Source organism: Melanotaenia boesemani, chromosome 23, assembly GCF_017639745.1.
Source record: "Melanotaenia boesemani isolate fMelBoe1 chromosome 23, fMelBoe1.pri, whole genome shotgun sequence".
Taxonomy (NCBI): domain Eukaryota; kingdom Metazoa; phylum Chordata; class Actinopteri; order Atheriniformes; family Melanotaeniidae; genus Melanotaenia; species Melanotaenia boesemani.
The window spans coordinates 26,836,241-26,856,433 of NC_055704.1; the positions used below are offsets into that span (position 1 = coordinate 26,836,241).

At 44.3% G+C, this 20,193-nt stretch overlaps 1 protein-coding gene across 10 annotated transcripts in view; it reads left to right on the forward strand.

The window, feature by feature from the left end:
* syt1a (synaptotagmin Ia) overlaps positions 1-20,193 on the forward strand; it is a 274,765-nt gene that overhangs the window by 150,740 nt on the left and 103,832 nt on the right. For 6 of the 10 annotated variants that reach the window (XM_041978100.1, XM_041978099.1, XM_041978101.1 and 3 more), the window contains one exon: positions 3,345-3,426. The gene's annotated coding sequence lies outside the window, so the exon portion shown is untranslated. Of the gene's footprint in view, positions 1-152; positions 330-2,825; positions 3,248-3,318; positions 3,427-20,193 lie in introns of those variants that run through there. The other 4 variants (XM_041978106.1, XM_041978104.1, XM_041978105.1 and 1 more) reach the window with 4 other exon arrangements.

Below are 20,193 nucleotides of genomic sequence, written 5' to 3' on the forward strand. Positions count from 1 at the left end.
TCATTAACTCAGACGGCCTGTTTGCTTTGCCTCTGGCCCAGATACGTCTGTTAGCCTTTATCTATGTGTCTGTGTGTTTTCAACAGAGCCTCATTGTGGCATAACAACCTGGGCTCTTTATTTACACACAGTCTCTGTCGACGTACATAGAAACACACACGCAGAACACCTGACATCTGCGACATGTCGCTGCCCACAGAGGAGTGGAACTCAGAAAGCTTTATGTAGATAAAAGAGGCAAACAGGACACGAATCAGGGCAGATTGGGTGAGAGATGATCAATATACCGACCTGTAGCCAGACAGAAGGGCTGAACATTGTCACCTGTGGTACATTTATGTAAACTAGTAGATTTTTAATGTTTTTTTTTTATTTCTGGATATTACCATTATCATCTCTCTTTACCTCAAAAATGATATTTCAAATTAAATTTTTAGATTTTTGTGTGTGTGTGTTAAAAATGACATCTTTAACTCACACAAACAAAAACAATAAAAGATTAGCCTTTTTCACCAAGATCTTAAAAATATTTTTAAATTCATTTTAAAGTTCTTAAGAAAAAGCATCATCAGATTCACAAACCTGTTTCTGGCTGTGAAACCGTTCCTCTGGGACTGATGGAAACCAGCTTCCTCTGAGTTTAAATGTCATAGTTTCTGTCTAAAAAAGCTCAGGAGACTGACGAGCGATGTGCAGACCAGAGGTCGGACAGAGACGTGCAAAATAAAGTCAGTGTGAAAAGAAAATGAATAGAAACAAATACTGATAGTAAAGACGCACCGAGATGTTTGTCCTTGCTTTTAAAGTGATAACGTGGTTATTAATGATCACACAGGGAGATTCGTAGAAAGGAAGAAAAGAGAAATTAGTTGCTTCGGGACTCGGCCAGCAGGCCTGGCAACGGCTGCTCGCTAGCGGTGATGTCATCGACTGGCCAGGAACGAAAATGGACATTTTCCTCCTTCAGCCGGTTTGTTCACCACCAAGTAAAGAAAGTTTCTGCAGCCTTGGGGTTTCTGTTTTTACTTTGCTGTTCAGCCCTTTTCAGGATCTGTCCAGAATGAGCAGCTGGGAACGGCGGCATGTTGCGCTGGGACGCGTCCTACTTCACTTCCTCTCTTTGGCTCACTGGATGGTCTGTTTGCTTTCACTGTGTCAAGTAAAGGACATTCAGGTCTGCTGAACAGTTTCATTGTTATATATAATTTAGTAATACATGTGTGGTGAACAAGCCAGTTTCGACTCTGGCCAATCAATGAGCTGGATTTCCTTTTTCTTTGTTCTTGTTCAGCGGTCATTTTGGGGAATACGTCCCCATCGCGGGCATGATGCTGATCCAGTCTGCTTGAGTAAACGTCAGTGACAAACCAAACCAAACAAAGGTGTGAAACTTGAAGAGTTCCACAGCTCAGTCGAACCGAGCCCTCTGGACTATCCTGTTGTAAATGCGCCTTGAACCGAGATGCCCAGTCCATGGAAGCGGACCGGGGTTTGTTCAAGGTGGACCAAACGGCACCAGTGGGAAGCACTAAGACCTAACATATTTAAATAGACCCTGTGGTTGCAGAGAGATTTATTAAGGGGATCCAGTGGAAGCTGGAGCCTATCCCAGCTGGTACTATGTGAGAGGCAGGGTACAACGCTCACACTCACTCCCAGCAAGAATTTAGAAACACCAGTTAACCTAACATTGTGTCTTTGGACGGTGGGAGGAAGTCGGCGAACCTGGAGCGAGCCCACGCATACACGGGGAGAACACGCAAACTCCACACAGAAAGGCTCATCTCAAACCCCACCAGAAAATAGAAATTGACCTTTTCTGTAGATGCCCTTGGAGTTCATGCTCCAGTCCTGTTTATTGTCAATGTAAAATCAACTCTGCATTGCTGGAAATGTTAGGTTTAGGCATTTAAAATTTGCTGATAGGTTTAGGAATACATGGTTACTTGGAGTTGTTTCTGTGGTTTCCAGAGTAACATTAGTTACTAACAACACAAAACATGTTGCAGGCAAACTAAAGAAAAACAGACTGAAGGTCGTGGAGGTGGCCTCTGTCAACAAGTACCCAGTTTTGTGACCATGTCATGTGACAGCTTACTTAGTTGTACTTTTAGAAATGTAATAAAGGTTTATGTGTAAAGGTTTATGTCCTGTACTCTGGTTAACATCCCCTTATCACAGCATTAAAATTAAAAGCGAAAGTAGGCCAAATCTTCTGATACAGTGCTGCTGACCTCCCTGTCAGCTGAAGGGCCGGCAGCCTACTTGAATCCTGCTCTGGGTTCCTCTTTGTATCTGCTGCCCCCTCCCTGGGAAAGCCAAGCGCCGCATCTGGCTGGGCTGAGGGTCGAGGGGGGTAGGCAGCTCCTTGAGGTAGAGCATTAGCATACACTTACTCTGGGAATGCCCTTGACTAACTGTCTGCAGGGTGGGACGTGAGCAGCATCAGATACGCTAACCTGAGACGGGAGGGAGGGAGAGAGAGATGGAGGGAGGGAGAGAGAGAGAGAGATTGAGGGAGGGAGAAAGGGCGAGGGGGGAGAGGGAGGGAGAGCGAGATGGAGGGAGAGAGAGAGAGAGGGGGGGGAGGGAGGGAGGGAGGGGGAGAGAGAGAGAGATGGAGGGAGGGAGAAAGGGGGAAGGGGGGAGAGGGAGGGAGAGAGAGATGGAGGAAGGGAGGGAGAGAGAGAGAGATGGAGGGAGGGAGAAAGAGATGGAGGGGGGGGAGCGGGAGGGAGGGAGAGAGAGATGGAGGGAGGGAGGGAGAAAGGGGGGAGAGGGAGGGAGAGAGGGAGGGTAAATTCTAATGGTAATGGCATACAGTAGGAATGCCTCATTACCTCTGTTCATTAATCACACCATCTCATGTTGTGGTGCGTTCGGGGGCTTTGTGGTGCGTTCGGGGGCTTTGTCTTCTTCCACGTGATAATCACCCAGAAATGCTCCATAAAGCCAGAATAAGTTGTGAATGGTTTGTGGAAATGCTCGTCTAATAGTACCACCGACCGATATTTGTTTTCACAGAGCGTAGGAGGGAAATGTCAGAAAACAGTGAGTGGAGAGGTAGAGGGGATGTGTGCATTTTGTCTGGCAGAAGAAAAGCAAGCGAGGGAGAGGAAGAGAAGTCGGGGGAGGGGATGGAGTAGGTGGGCGGGGACAGAGAAGGCGAGTGTGACGGACAGTAAGAGAGGAAACCGCGAGCTACTCGCTTCACCGAGCTGCTGACTGAGTCTTCAAGTGTGTGATCGTGAGTGGTCCTCGTGTGAATAAAAAGGGAGGTTATTTTCTTTTTCTTGCGTTTTTAGCCACTCATTTTAGTTTGTGTGCTTTGTTTCTCCTTAAAGAGCCTCCTCAGCAAAAGCAGAAGTTGCCTGAAGCCCTTCCTGAGATTGTGAAGAGGACCCAGGAAAGACAGCGTGCTGCCAGGTAAGAGATTCAGATAAGAACAAAAGATTTCAGGATGGATGCAGATGGTGGAAGAGCGTCTGTTTGTGTTTGTGTTGAAAATAATGCACACCCTTGCTGCTTGACATAGAGATTGTGTGTGCATGTGTGTGAGCATGCCAGCAAACATGGCTTGTTGGGCGATGTGACAGCAGGAGTCCGGTCGTATAGAAGGAGCGTTGACAGATGTCAAATAATCTCATGTTCATAATGTTTCATTAATGAATGAGGAGCAAAGAAACACTTTAAGGGTCATTTTTAGGAGAAATTGCTACTTCTTCTTTTCTCCATCCTGAAATGGTGAAGCATTAAAGTCTCTCTAGAGGTCAGAGCTGAAATACCTGCCTCAGGTTTTCTCAGCCAGCTCCCAGCTTTCATCTGGAACGCTGCTGTCCCGGTTTCCAGCGCGACGTGCTGCTTGTGGCCCTACGTCAGTGCAGCGCTGTCGGACGGCGTCCCACTCGGGTCGGGCTTCTGATCAGCGGCTGCTGCTCGGGCTCAGGGCGGCAGCTTAGCAGGCAGAGCAGACGGGAACTGCCCTGCAGACAAGAAAACAAGGTGTTTAGCGGCTGTATCTCATATGTATCTGGTGACGATGCTTCCTGTGCCGAGGCTGGCTTTCTTTGTCCTTTAATGAGAAGTTACAATCGAATCACTGTGCTGCCTTCCCTGCTGTTTGTCATTTCCCCTCCTGTCATCCCTTATCTCTTCCCCCTCTCTCTTCGGCCTCATTATCACAGATTCAGTTGAATTGAACTCGTCGATCTCTGTTCCTTCCCACCCTCCCTCCATCCATGCACGCTGAAGGTACAGTAGACCATTAGACAAAGATAGAGCAGGGAGCCGGAGGCTGAACAAAACTCCTCTGTTCTTTGTAATCTTTGCACTTTTATTTCTTTTCCTTACTCATTTTAAACATAAAAGGCTTGTTGATTCTGTTGAATCTCTAACTGCATTTTCACACCACCTTCCAAATCCTTTCTTCTCTTCTAGGGTCCGACACTTTCTATTCACACTGCCTTTGCAGCTCATTTGAAACTAGATTCGTGGGAAAGAAAACGAGTTTCTTCTTATTGAAATGTCAACGCGAGTCAAATGAAGGCTGTTTCAGTTAAATCAGTTCTTCCTGTTCTCTTGTTGTTTGCTCCCACCACGCATGTGGGGCACCAAAACATAAAAAACATCTGGCTAATGATCAATCATATTTACCTCATATTTAAAGTTTAAAATGTGGTTTGGTACAGGTTTGTGATCTCTGAGTTTCTGACCTGTTCAGTGAACAGGTCAGAAACAATACCAAACAATACCAATGGAAACAATACCAAAGAAACATATTGATTATTATTAACTTATTATTGATTATATTAAATTATTGGTGCCCTGTGGCTGCTGCTGATATTGATCCGTATCTGGAAGTCTTCAAGGAGAACATTAAACCTTGTTCATCATTATGGATGTTTCTCTCCTTTTACTAATGTTTTTCCTCCAAATCTGTCCATCAGTTTAGATGTATTAGTTCAGTGTTTCCCAACATGCGGTCCCCAAAAGAGCACAGGGGGTCCCCAAGACGTTAAAAACTCAGCCATTGTGATAAATGTCCACACATTGTCCTTATTTTTAGAAGAAAAAATGAGGCTGTATGTTGTTAATGTAACTTTGGCTCTATCGAAGGACGGGACTCGGCCAGAACAAAATATTTATGGTGATAATCTCACGTGTGAAAGCATAAAACCAGCATGGCTTCAGCCTGGGGCGGAGCAGGGGCTTCATGGCGTTTTAGCATTTCCATGAAGGGAGTCCCTTAGGAAAACAGGTTGGGATCCACTCTGTTAGTGCACATAGCAGAGTTTGTTGTATTAAAGTCTCTCCTCACCAATGTTAGAATTCAACTTTAAATTTTACTAATGAAATTTTATGCAGAGGCCTGTAATTAATAATGACTAAATTTATTCTATCAAAAGAATAAACTCTTAAACACCAGAAGGATCATTAAATTTGTAACCGCTATTAAAAATTAAATAAAGAAAGTAAGAATGTGACTGAATGGGACAAACAACAACAGTAATGTAAAAAATCAACTAAAGTTTTATTTATCTTATGTTCCTCCCAAATCACTCCTCAATAAGCATGTACGTCTTCATCAACACAAGATCAGCACGTGTACACACAAACCTCATCTACCTCCTCTTCCTCGTGTTCCTCATCTTCCTCATCTACCCTGCCTTCCTCATCTACCTCATCCTCATCTACCTTACCTTCCTCATCTACCTCGACTCTCACCTTCCTCATGTTCCTCATCTACCTCATCTTCCTCGTGTTCCTCATTTTCCTCATGTTCCTCATCTACCTCTCCTTCCTCATCTACCTCATTTTCCTTATGTTCCTCGTCTACCTCTCCTTCATCATCTACCTTACCTTCCTCACCTACCTCAGCTCTCACTGCCCTCATGTTCCTCTTGTTCCTCATCTACCTCATCTACTTCTCCTTCCTCATCTTCTTCATCTTCCTCATCCTCACTTTCCTCACCTTCCTCATCTACCTCATGTTCCTCACCTTTCTTGCCTTCCTCATCTACCTCAACTCTCACCTTCCTCATGTTCCTCACCTTCCTCATCTACCTAATCTTCCTCATGTTCCTCATCTACATTATCTTATGTTCCTCATCTACCTTATCTTCCTCACCTTCCTCATCTACCTCATGTTCCTCACCTTTCTTGCCTTCCTCATCTACCTCAACTCTCACCTTCCTCATGTTCCTCACCTTCCTCATCTACCTAATCTTCCTCATGTTCCTCATCTACATTATCTTATGTTCCTCATCTACCTTATCTTCCTCACCTTCCTCATCTACCTCAACTTCTTCATGTACCTCGCCTTCCTCATGTTCCTCAACTTCCTCATCTACTTCATCTTCCTCATCTACCTCGACTCTCACCTTCCTCGTGTTCCTTATCTACCTCATCTTCCTCGTGTTCCTCATCTACCTCAACTACCTTGCCTTCCTAATCTACCTCGCCTTCCTCATCTACCTCATCTGCCTCATCAACCTCACCTTCCTCATGTTCCTCATCTACCTCATCTTCCTCGTGTTCCTCATTTTCCTCATGTTCCTCATCTACCTCTCCTTCCTCATCTACCTCATCTTCCTTATGTTCCTCATCTACCTCTCCTTCATCATCTACCTTACCTTCCTCACCTACCTCAGCTCTCACTGCCCTCATGGTCCTCTTGTTCCTCATCTACCTCATCTACTTCTCCTTCCTCATCTTCTTCATCTTCCTCATCTTCCTCATCCTCACTTTCCTCACCTTCCTCATCTACCTCATGTTCCTCACCTTTCTTGCCTTCCTCATCTACCTCAACTCTCTCACCTTCCTCATGTTCCTCACCTTCCTCATCTACCTAATCTTCCTCATGTTCCTCATCTACATTATCTTATGTTCCTCATCTACCTTATCTTCCTCACCTTCCTCATCTACCTCAACTTCTTCATGTACCTCGCCTTCCTCATCTTCCTCAACTTCCTCATCTACTTCATCTTCCTCATCTACCTCGACTCTCACCTTCCTCGTGTTCCTTATCTACCTCATCTTCCTCGTGTTCCTCATCTTCCTCAACTACCTTACCTTCCTAATCTACCTCATCTGCCTCATCTACCTCATCTGCCTCATCAACCTCACCTTCCTCATGTTCCTCATCTACCTCATCTTCCTTGTGTTCCTCATTTTCCTCATGTTCCTCATCTACCTCTCCTTCCTCATCTACCTCATCTTCCTTATGTTCCTCATCTGCCTCTCCTTCATCATCTACCTTACCTTCCTCACCTACCTCAGCTCTCACTGCCCTCATGTTCCTCTTGTTCCTCATCTACCTCATCTACTTCTCCTTCCTCATCTTCTTCATCTTCCTCATCTTCCTCATCCTCACTTTCCTCACCTTCCTCATCTACCTCATGTTCCTCACCTTTCTTGCCTTCCTCATCTACCTCAACTCTCTCACCTTCCTCATGTTCCTCACCTTCCTCATCTACCTAATCTTCCTCATGTTCCTCATCTACATTATCTTATGTTCCTCATCTACCTTATCTTCCTCACCTTCCTCATCTACCTCAACTTCTTCATGTACCTCGCCTTCCTCATCTTCCTCAACTTCCTTATCTACTTCATCTTCCTCATCTACCTCGACTCTCACCTTCCTCATGTTCCTTATCTACCTCATCTTCCTCGTGTTCCTCATCTACCTTATCTTCCTCATAATTTTAAAATGTAAAGCAGTCATGGTTAGGGCACCTGGGTGGCTTGTTGGCACTTGCTGGCACTGTGAAGTGAGTCCACAGTGCATCCAGCAGTGCGACCTCCCATACTGCCAGTAGTCCATAAACATGTCAGGCGTTAATCAAACAGGCTGCTCAGGTTTTCGGTTGAACTGTTGTATGAAGCTCAGACATGACTCACTCTGAGTTGTATGTAGACAGAGTGCTAACCTTCACACAAGCATTTAGTGTTTGAGGGTCACCACGAGTGTTTGAGTTGCTGGAGGTTGAACACGTGACACATGACTGAGAGCACATGACCGGAGGTTAAAAGAATAAAAACATAGATTAGAGCTGTTAATACATTTTTAAGTTGCCATGCACCACCTCTCTGTGTGTGTGTGTAGGTGTGTGTGTGTGTGTGTGTGTGTTATGCCTCTTTCCTGCCCAGAGCGACAGACAGATCATTTTGGTCCACTGGATGCAGCCCGCTCGCTCTGTGACTCATTGCCTCATCCTCTATGATTGGCTGGCTTTTCTACACCGGGGAGCGATAGGATGGAGCGGGGTCGGCCACTCGTGGGCAGGGATCAGCCCCTCGTGGGTAGGGATCAGCCGTTCCTTTCACTCAGCATCTCACTGGAGTGTCAGTCTGAATGTGAAACACAGCCATGAAGCAGAGCGTAGAAATAAAAGGGTAGCATGTAATTGATGGACAGGTGTGTTTATGTCATTAACAATTTATCACAGTTCAGATTATTGATATTATGAGGGGGTTTTGGAACATGTGGAATTAAATCTGTCTAGTTTTTTATGTACATTTGTATCCATGGGAAGAACTTGAGTTTCCAGCCCACCATCCTGTCGTGGATGATGCTGTGACATGTGACAGAAAACATGGCATGGAGCTTGTTTGCCTCTTTCAGAAAGTCCCAGCTGAGACAAGGTCCTGGCCCATTCACCCAGCCGAGAAGGTTCTTTACTTCATCTCTGTGGGGACAGCCCTGTGCTCAGGCTGATTCAGAACCACGGACAGCGCGACTTTACAGCCAGAGAGGTTGAGAATTCAGCACCACCATCCATGGACAGCGCTGCATCACAGCTTAGGTCCACCCTGCTAGTACAGCGTTGGACCTTTTTTTTCCTTAGGGTTTGTCTGCCTGTTTAGTTATTTTTTGGTTTGTTTTTTAATGTAAAAAGTACATGTAGAAGCTCAACCCTTTTAACCCCAGTCATCATCAGACATGATGTTTCCCAGCTGTCAGATTGTGAGGGGCTGACAACAGGGGTGCCTCAGGGCTCGGTGCTTGGCCCTCTTCTCTTTTCACTATACACCTCCTCACTCGGTGCATCATTAGCTCTCATAGTTTCTCCTACCACTGCTATGCAGATGACACTCAGCTTTTCCTTTCTTTCCTACCTGACGACACGACCATCTCAATGTGAATATCAGCATGTTGCTGATATCGCCGCATGGATGAAGGATCGCCACCTTCAGCTAGATCTGTCCAAGGCTGAGCTTATTGTCTTTTCAGCCAATCCTTCCTCACCGCCACAGATAAGCATGCAGCTTGACTCCATCACGCTTGTGCCTACGTCTTCTACCAGGAATCTTGGTGTCATGGTAGACAACCAGCTGACCTTTAAGGACCATGTTGCCTCGGTTTCCCGGTCTTGCCGATTTGCTCTCTACAACATCAGGAGGATCAGACCCTACCTGACTGAACACACGGCCCAACTCCTAGTCCAGGCTCTGGTCATTTCACACATTGACTACTGCAACTCCTTACTGGCTGGCCTGCCTGCATGCTCAGTTAAACCTCTGCAGATGATCCAGAACGCAGCAGCACGTCTGGTCTTCAACCAGCCCAAAAGAGCTCATGTCACTCCGCTGCTAATCGCTCTCCACTGGCTTCCAGTTACAGCGCATCAGATTCAAAGCTTTGCTTCTGGCTTACAAAACAATAACCCAAACGGCTCCGGTCTACCTCCACTCCTTAATCCAGAACTACACTCCCTCTCCACAGTTACGCTCTGCCAGTAATAGACGCCTAGTGCTCCCACCACAAGGTGGCGCCACATCAGTAGCTAGACTCTTCTCCTCTGTTGTTCCCCGGTGGTGGAACGATCTACCAAACTCCGTCCGATCCGCAGAGTCCTTATCCACTTTTAAAAGCAAGCTAAAGACTCAGTTGTTTAAGGAGCATTTCCACACTTAGCTTAACTCTTCTACTCAGAATGAGTTAGAAAGATTTGTCCAGCTCTTTGGCTCAACCAAGTACTGAATAAGCTGTGTGCACTTATGCCCAAGATGATAATGTTCAATGAAATTGTGATCTCGTAATTAAACAAAATGACTTACAAAAAAAAAAAAAAAACTAAAAAATAAAAAAAAAAGAAATTATATGCACTGCCTCTAGCACTACGTGACAGCACCTGAGTCCACTTGGACTCCCAGCAGTCTGACTACCGCTTAATGATGACGTCCCATCTTGTTTGAATTCTTGCTTGTGCTGTTCTTACTCTGAAATGTAAGTTGCTTTGGATAAAAGCGTCTGCTAAATGACTGTAGAATTTCGTGGCTGGATTGTAAACCTCCTGGACAGGATAGAAATGCCTGGAGAACCTCTGTAGATCAGCTAAAGGGTAGCTATCCATCACAGTTTACCCCACAGAGTGACACACCACCTCTCCTAAGACACTGATGAGTTCCAGTCAAATGTTTGGACACATTTACCCCTTTAATGGGAAAGTGTGTCCAAACTTTTGACTGGTACTGTAAATGAAAGAACCTGGTGTGTATGTGATCTAGCAAAGGTTTAAGAGTTAATTCCTGGTGTGATAGATGGAAACAAGTGGTGGAAACCTTCCTTCGAGGTTTTTCTCCATATTGACATGACAGCATCACACAGGTGCTGTCCTGATCTGTTTTAAGTGGTACGCGCATGCTGCTGCCTGTATGTGTGCTTGCCTGGACACGTGGCCATATAGATCGATTTGCGTGACGTAGCTGATTGTGTGCCAACTAAAGAGAAAGAAACATGAAGCTGGAGAGTCGGACAGACAGAATATTCGCATTATTTTCAGTTCAGTCCAGTTTCAGTCCAAACTTGTTGCTCAGTGGAAAGAGTCCTTCAGCAGCCGATCTGCCTAAACAAGTAGCCGATCCGCCTAAACAAGCAGCCGATCCGCCTAAACAAGCAGCCGATCCGCCTAAACAAGCAGCCGACCCGCCTAAACAAGTAGCCGACCCGCCGAAACAAGCAGCCGACCCGCCTAAATTAGCAGCCGACCTGCCTAAACAAGTAGCCGACCCACCTAAACAAGCAGCCAACTTCATAGTTCATGGCTAGTTTCATACGCAAGAACACCACTCATTATGAAGCACAGATGTTTACACAGTTTTTTACAATTCATTTTAAAAGATTTTTCTCTAAGGTCCTGTTTGATAAAAGCTCTGTTTTGTTTTCTTCTTATGGACTTTATCGAATCTGCAGAACTCTGAGCTTCTGCTCTGCAGCAGAAAGGTAAACAGATAAAAGGCACTTCTCTTCATACACGCTTCTTCGTGCATTTGCACTAGTTCACAGAAATATGCATCATACATGAGCCCAGAAAAACAATGATTGTATGTTCTGCTGCAACAACAGCTGTAACCCCAGCAAGCTGCTGAACCCCCTCCATCCCGTACACGGCTCCTAATTGAGAGAGTTAATAACTAACCAGGGTCATTTGTATATGTATTCATTAGCATAATTGAATCAGCACAACTTAAGTGTTTTCCACATGGCTCAGCACCGTCATGAGATCCGTGTGTTCAACTCCTTTCTCCTGTCAAATATCTGCACCATAAAATGATACCTCTCATATTTTGACATCTGCCAGACTGCAGACCACCTCCGGTTATTTTTCTTGCTTCAAATGGACAAGACTGAAGTGGTTTTTGTTTCTGACCACAGAGGATGGTCAGTTCCTTTTAATCCAAGTTCTGTGAACAAACCTTTTCTTGTGGCAGAGAAACCCTGACAGCAGGAGATTTAGCGGAAGTGAGTTGGGTTTAAAGTGAAGGAGGTGGAAAAGTAAAGATGTGCAGTGGTAATGGAGCGAATACGTATTTTCCATCTCAGCACGCTGCTGCTGTCATTTCTGTCACTTGTCTGTTTTAAATGTGATGTGAGAAGAAAAGGAGATCTACTTCGTATCAGCAGATTTCTGACTCCACACAAGCTACATATTCACCCGAGACCTCTGTTTACAGAGACGGAAGAGGGCAAAGCCGACAGCATCAACAGTTTCTACAGCACAAGTTGCTAAAAGGTAAAAGGAAACTGGAGAGTAGCACGCCTCAAATGTATTTAATTGTTGCATAGCAACAGCTTGCATCCTTTCAGCAGATATAGCATCAGGCAAAGACGTGTTTGTGTTTGACAGAGTATGAAATAAGGCCAAAGGAAACAGAAAAATGAGAGAGCATGTCTCTTTTAACCATGGTTCCCATCATTGCTGTCATTTTGTCTCGGGTAGGAAGATGTGCAGCTGTCGCTGAGCGTCCACTGCTCGGGGTGTCCTGTGAGGTGCCAGGGTCCTCTTTCCACCAAAATCCGCCTGAATTAACCCTTTAATGATTAACATTAAGCCAAAGAGCAGAAGTGCAGCAATATTACAGATTCCTGTGAAGGGTTGCTATAGCGATGCTGCCGGATCATAACCTCCCGCCATCCGAGGACGTTCCTGTTCTTTTCAGTGGAAGAAAGTTAAAATATCAGTACTGTTAATTCTCCTCAGCCACTCAGGTATGTGAATATCAGCTAATAACCAGGGGTGGGTTGTAGCAAGTTCCATTTAGTTTGACTTTTTGAAAAAGTACTTCTAAGAGTAGTTTTACTTCACTATACTTTTACTTTTACTTGAGCCAACTTGTGAAGAAGAAACAGAGCTCTTATCCTGCTACACTGGGTAACACACTGGGTTACCTTTTCCTTTCTTTACTTCATCTAGTAGCTTTGTTTTTGCCAGAGATGCCACCAGCTTCACCAATCAGACGTAGCCACGCAGTCACATGACCATACATAAACCATGAACCAACCTTCTGACCGCTGCAGCTTCCTGTCAGTCAGCGAAGGCTACGAGACCAACAGAAATATCAATGCTGGCCCAGAAATGAAGAAATGTCTTCTTCAGAGCAACTTCTATCAGTCCACGTCCAGAAACCTGCTACTGGACAGACTGGAGCCTTTTACAAGTAGTAACCATGAGTGAAAAATTACATTTATTCCTTTGCTCAGAGATGTTTTTGTCAGATGTTGAGAGTTCATACCTGAGGCAGGTACATTTGACATGGTGGAGCCTCACACCACCATGTCACTACAGGAGCTCTAAAGGGACAAATACTGGCTGCTGGACTTTTACATGATTTAGGAAATTGTGTTGGCAGCTTGTGTAAGGAGAAGCTAATAAATTTAACAATCTGATCGTTCAGTCTGTATTTACTAAAAAAAACTGTGTGAATTGATTTTCATGGAGTTTTTCTGGGATGGGAGGACAAACTCGCAGCGAGGACTTCTCCTCGGACCTGTTTTGTCAGCTGTGTTGATGAAATGGTTGATTTTCATCCTCCTTGTTTTTCTGCTGGTGATGGAAGCAGTTCACTCTGCCTCTTTCAGGTTCACTGTTGTCACCATTTATTTGTAACCTTCCCATCGGTCCTGGTTTTCTGCTATTAGAGGATCTATCATGTTAAAAAGCTGTTTCACAGAGAAGGAAAAGCCAGGAGGTTATCTTCACATCAGGCATTTTCTCCAGCTCCGTCCTTTAATGCATTGACAGGCCCAGAAGCGAGCAGGCTGCAGTAAATGGAGGCTGATCACTGATCTTGTGGTCTTTTTTTACCGTGAGGAGGCTCGCTGTGAGAGAAAGAGATGCTATTACACATGTGACTCACAGATGCTGCATTCATGTGCAAAACTAGGATTCTTCATCATTGCAACCCTGGAAAACAAAGTGTGTAGATACACTTCAAAGCTTTCTTGTTGAGAGAAACAAAGAGGATCATGAAAAAGCCTCAAGTGTGGAGACCATATTCAAATGTTGCACAACGGCCCGGTGGAAAACAGGAAACACTCAACTGGAGCCTTGATTTGATTGGTTGGAGAGTTTATTAGAACATTTAACATGAACAGAAAAAAAGAAACCAAATGTTTAGCCGGTATCGCTTCTAATGCTGAATAATGATAAAAAATAACCATAAACCCACTACCCAACCCCAGATAATTAGAAGAAGATGGACGGATGGATGGATGGATGGATGGATGGATGGATGGATGATGGGTGGATGGATGGATGATGGATGGATGGATGGACGGATGGATGGATGATGGATGGATGGATGGACAGATGGATGGATGGATGATGGATGGATGGATGGATGGATGATGGATGGATGGATGGACAGATGGATGGATGGATGATGGATGGATGGATGGATGATGGATGGATGGATGGACAGATGGATGGATGGATGATGGATGGATGGATGGATGATGGATGGACAGATGGATGGATGGATGATGGATGGATGATGGATGGATGGATGGACAGATGGATGGATGGATGATGGATGGATGGATGGATGATGGATGGATGGATGGACAGATGGATGGATGGATGATGGATGGACAGATGGATGGATGGATGATGGATGGACGGATGGGTGGATGGATGATGGATGGACGGATGGATGGATGGATGATGGATGATGGATGGATGGATGGATGATGGATGGATGGATGGACAGATGGATGGATGGATGATGGATGATGGATGGACAGATGGATGGATGGATGGATGATGGATGGACGGATGGGTGGATGGATGATGGATGGATGGATGGATGATGGATGGATGGATGGATGGATGGACTGATGGATGGATGGATGATGGATGGATGATGGATGGATGGACAGATGGATGGATGGAAGATGGATGATGGATGGATTGATGGAAGATGGATGATGGATGGACAGATGGATGGATGATGGATGGATGGATGGATGATGGATGGATGATGGATGGACAGATGGATGATGGATGGATGGATGATGGATGGATGATGGATGGATGATGGATGGATGGATGATGGATGATTATCCTCACCTGCCTGCCCAGACGCTACGTCGCTGCCTGGGAAATCATTTCCACGGTTCTTCCCTGCAGCTTAACCAGGGCCGTTCTCTCCACCTGAACCCTGCACACCGTCTCTGAGCCAGGACTGTCGATTTAAAGAACTCTGGCCCTGATGTATTTAAATGCCCCAAGAGGAACAAATTAGCCAGAATGCCGAATGAAGGTGTAACTCATGCAGAGAAGGAGCTGCTTAGCCACCATTGGCCACGTCTCTAAAATGTCTCAGGAGTGAAAATGAGAAGCTTTAAGAGGTAAAAAAAATAACAAGTTTTAATATTCATCTTTTTAAATTGCTTCTTTTCTTACTTACATTAGGAGTTAATTTCTTCTTTAAATTATTTATTCATTTGGTTTTTATTCATTTATTTGTTCATATTTTCATGTTTTTCTCTTTTCGGTTGAATTAGTTCATTTTTAATAGATGTGAATGTTGTAATAAATATCTTATTGATTTATAATTAGATTTGAATTTTTAATGATTTTTTCGTTTGTGTTATTAAGATTATTTAACTGTCATGAGTTCAGTGTTTCTCCTTAGTTGGGTCACTTTCGTCTGCTCATACGCTGTATTTGGTCAATAATTAAAAGCACCGATCTTTCAACCATTGTTGGTAAATTGTTATTATGTCCTTCGTCAGTCCGGTAGATGGAAATTGCCACAAGGTACTCTGAACTGATTGCAAATAATTACATCCTCTAATTTGTTTAGGCAACAATCAGTGTGAAAACGATTGATAGTCTACACCCTGACACGAACAAAGAATGGAGGTCAGTGTTTACAACACCTTTATAACTGGAAACAAAATGTGATGTCAGTCACATTTTCTTTTCATGTTTTCTGGACAGGAGCTGGAAATTGTTGCTGCAGCTGAAGGCTTAAGAGCTTTTAGTGAGCTGAATTACACCCTGCAGGCACTTCTGTTCCCGTGCACAGCAGTCAAATATGTGACAGCCTCTAACCTCCGGCTCTTACCCCGCCCGTCTTCTCCCCTCTGGTCCATCAATCAGTCCTGCCCACATCACGCTCTAGTAAGCTTGACTGGCACTAAGGAGAGAGCCTAGCTTTACAGCGCCTTGTGTGGTGCTGCGACTTCATAGAAATGCTTATAAATCCACACATTTCTGTTTTCTGTCTGCAGGAGATTCTCAGCATCCCTCTCCAGTAGAAGACGAGGGCCCCTTTGTGGTTTTCAGACATTTATCTTGTCCTCCTGACTTGATTTTATCAGCTCTATTTCCCTCACAAGGCCACAGGGCTGGCCACATCAGCTGGTCAAGGACCTTCCTTGTCAGGTCATTTGGCTTTTAAACTGCCTTGTGTCCTTTAGTGCTCACCTGAATCCTCTTTATTGATCCCTGTGCTGATCTCTTTCACACAGCTTGTACGTGCATCACAGAGCGTCCAGCTAATATCCTGGTCTCTGCTCATTGCTCCTCCACTGCAGAATCAGAGCTGCATCCTTTGTCGTGTCAACGTGATGAGCGCTGGCAGGAATCACGCCTTTTGTTGTGTTTACTGGAGTGAATTGGGAGCCGTTTATGGCCTGAAGGCAGCACTGTTAACGACGGGTGGGGACCAGAGTTCAGGGTCGACTCCGGCTTCCCTTCCCACGCTGCACTGAGTCAATGACCCGCGGACTCCCTCTAAACATTAAATACACCATGTTGTGGTTTTCTCTCTTCCTGTGTACAGATGATTGATGACAAGGCAGTAAAAGATGATTGATCTTCTTAACTAGAATGATAATTAAAATGTTGTAGGAATCCAAATAAGATATTTTTCAGGGCTAGTCTGTTCATTTTCCTTTATAAGCCAGGAATATCTTGAGAGCGTAATGAACAGGATGGCTGTCCACATTTATAAACTGCTGTAAATTAGAGCTGTGACAGGCTCTAATTAAGTCTCAGGCCGCAGTGGATTATTATTCCACAGTTTTGTCATGGAAATGCAGAAGAAAAGAACCGAAATGAGTCAATGTGATTGAAAAGACGCACGACAGGAAGGAGACAAAAGGAAGCCACAACGAAGTGGGAATCAAAGTTTTCTGTCTTTAGAAGAGGTGGTAATGAGATAAGCAGCAAGCTTCCAGATGGCCGGGTGTCTCCTGGTGTGGACGAGACTCTCCGGCTTCATTTATCTCCCCCTGCAGCGGGGGAGACGCTTCTCCGTCCTCCTGCGCTCCCGTCTTCCCCAGTTTTCCCACACAGAACGTTGATGCTCCGTCTCACAAAAGGATGATTGAAGTCTCTTTCTTTGCTTTTTCTTTTTGAAAATAGTTGAATATTTAGGATGTAGTTTCTTCTTAAAGATAACAAGAAATACTTTGCAAAACTAAATGCCCTATAACCTGCAAAGACCCCGGCTTGCAGCGATCTGAGAGACGTAGACGGAAATGTGGTCTTAATCTGAGAAGAGGGTGGTCTCTCACATGGCATGGCATATGTATGTTATTTTTATTTCAGCTCCCATGAGATCAAACCACACGAATGAACGAACAAACGAACGAGCGAGCGAGCGAACAAGCGAGTGGGCAAACGAGCGAGCGAACGAGCGAGAGAACAAATGAACGGGCGAACGAGCAAGCGAAAAAACGAGCGAATAAACGATCGAAACAAACTAACGAACGAGCGAACTAACGAACGAGCGAGTGAACGAACGATCGAAACAAACTAACGAACGAGCGAACTAACGAACGAACGAGCGAGCGAATGAGTGAGAGAGTGAACGAACAATCGAAACAAACTAACAAACGAGCGATCAAAATGAACGAGCGAACGAACGATCGAAACAAACTAACGAGCGAACTAACGAAAGAACAAGCGAGCAAACGAACGATCGAAACAAACTAACAAATGAGCAATCGAAACGAATGAGCGAAAGAACGATCAAAACAAACTAACGAGCGAACTAATGAACGAACGAGCGAGCGAACGAGTGAGCGAGTGAACAAATGATCGAAACAAACTAACAAACGAGTGATCAAAACGAACAAACGAATGAGTGAGCGAACAAACGAGCAAACTAACAAACGAGCGATCGAAACAAACTAACGAACGAGCGAACTAACAAACAAATGAGCGAATGATTGAACGAACGATCGAAACGAACTAACGAACGAGCGATCTAACGAATGAACGAGTGAGGGATCGAACGATCAAAACAAACTAAGGAACAAGCGAACTAAGGATCGAAACGAACGAGCGAACTAAGGAACGAGCGAGTGAGCGAACGAACAATTGAAACAAACTAACGAACGAGCAAACTAAGGAACGAGCGAGTGAGCGAACGAACAATTGAAACGAACTAACGAACAAACTAACAAAACGAACTAACGAACGAACGAGCGAACTAACAAACAAATGAGTGAATGAACGAACGAACGAATGAAACGAACTAACGAATGAGCGAATGAGCTAACGAACGGACGATCGAAACAAACGAGCGAACTAACAAACGCGTGAGCGAACGAACGATTGAAACGAAGTAACGAACGAGCGAACTAACGAACTAACGAACTAACGAAATGAACTAACGAACGAGCGAACTAACGAAATGAACTAACAAACGAATGATCGAAACGAACTAACGAACGAGCGAACTAACGAAACGAACTAATGAACGGATGAATTAACAAACGAATGAGTGAGCGAACGAATGATCGAAACGAACTAACGGACGAGCGAACTAACAAAACGAACGAGCGAACTAACAAACAAATGAGCAAATTAACGAACGAACAAGCGATCAAAATGAACGAACGAACGAGCTAACGAACGAGCGAGCGAGCAAGCAATCGAAACGAACTAACGAACGTTGGGGTAAGAAATCTAGAATTATAGGTTTTGTAATAAATGAATCTGGATTAATCACATTTTAATCATATAACAGTATTTGCCATAAAAAGCTGAATATTTTAATTTAAATGAATTTTTCGGCCATTTTCAGGCCGGATGCTTTTTGCTCGCTGGGGTGCTGCAGCAGGAAGGTTGGTGGTGGGAATACATACATGCAGATCAGCAACACGCATCCCATGTTTCTGGTGTGGAGCCGGTGGCGGTCCATCTTTAGCTAACTGAAAATAAATTCACTAAATATTTCAGTTTATAGGTCCGCTAGTTGTCATGGTAACAGAAGATAAATTTCCTAATTCATCATTTTGGTTTAGCTGGAATTATAAAATCCTATCCTACATTAAAACACAGTCCTTCAACAATTGTTTGTAAATGACTAAACCCAGAGCTGTCAGAGCTCCGAGGGGCATCTTTAGTCATATTTAATTAGGACTGTCAACATCATAGTAGCGTTAGGAGAATATCCACATTTTAAATATTTTTGCATGAAAACAACAAAATGCTCCTGAAATGTTCCATTTTAATATTAATTCATTATAATTTTCTAGGATTTAAATCCATTTGCACTGAATTAGCAAACTATCGCGATGCACCAAATACCACATTAAAAGGAAAGTGGGTGTAATTCCAGCCCTGCTGTGTTTGCAGCCGTCTGCAGTCTGCTCACGAGGAGGTGATTTGTGTTGTTTTTGTTTATTAAAAGACATTAGGTTTAAATTTGTCACAAGTTCATAAAGAATGAGTTTGTGTGGAAATGTGTTGGAGCCGATGTTACAGCCTTTAATTTGATAGAAAGTCAGATGATAGAAAATATCTAGCAAGATGCTAGCAGTGCAGTCCAGGATGTATACAGATGGCAGTGTAAGGTTGAAGCTGTGGAAATTTTGAGCAAAGTGTGTCTCTACAGAGCAGAAGGTCCCACCTGCAGGCTGAAAAAGCTGAACACCCTGAGAATGTGCTCAATATTAAGAGACAGATTTAGTCATATCTTTATCTTAAGTAAGCTGATTTTTCTCCCTTTTTTGTCACCAATTCCCAGTGTTCTTAGATGTGTTAGGGAAGGCTTAACACCATGCACCATCCCTGGTTGCCATGACGACCACAATCCCAGTATGATAATCAGATTCCAACCATAGCTGTGAAAACACTCATCCCTGCCCAATCCAAGCAAATTATGACCCAAGAAAGCTGCAGCGAGGAATCAGACTGTGTGACGACCAGCATGGCAAGGAGGAGATCTTTGTGTCCGAGGCAGCCTGCAGGGTCAGGCCTCGCTGCAGCGTTTTAAAAGGAAGGAGGGCTGAGCCTTCGTTAAGTTGTAGTGATGGGGGAGGCATGTCGGACATTACTGACTTGTCTTGCTTTTTATGGTGAGAGTGAAGCTGTGGAAGCACATTAGCTGTGTGGTTTTTCTGTATTTATTCCTTCTCTCATTGTATTTCAGTCCCTCTTATTTGGTGTT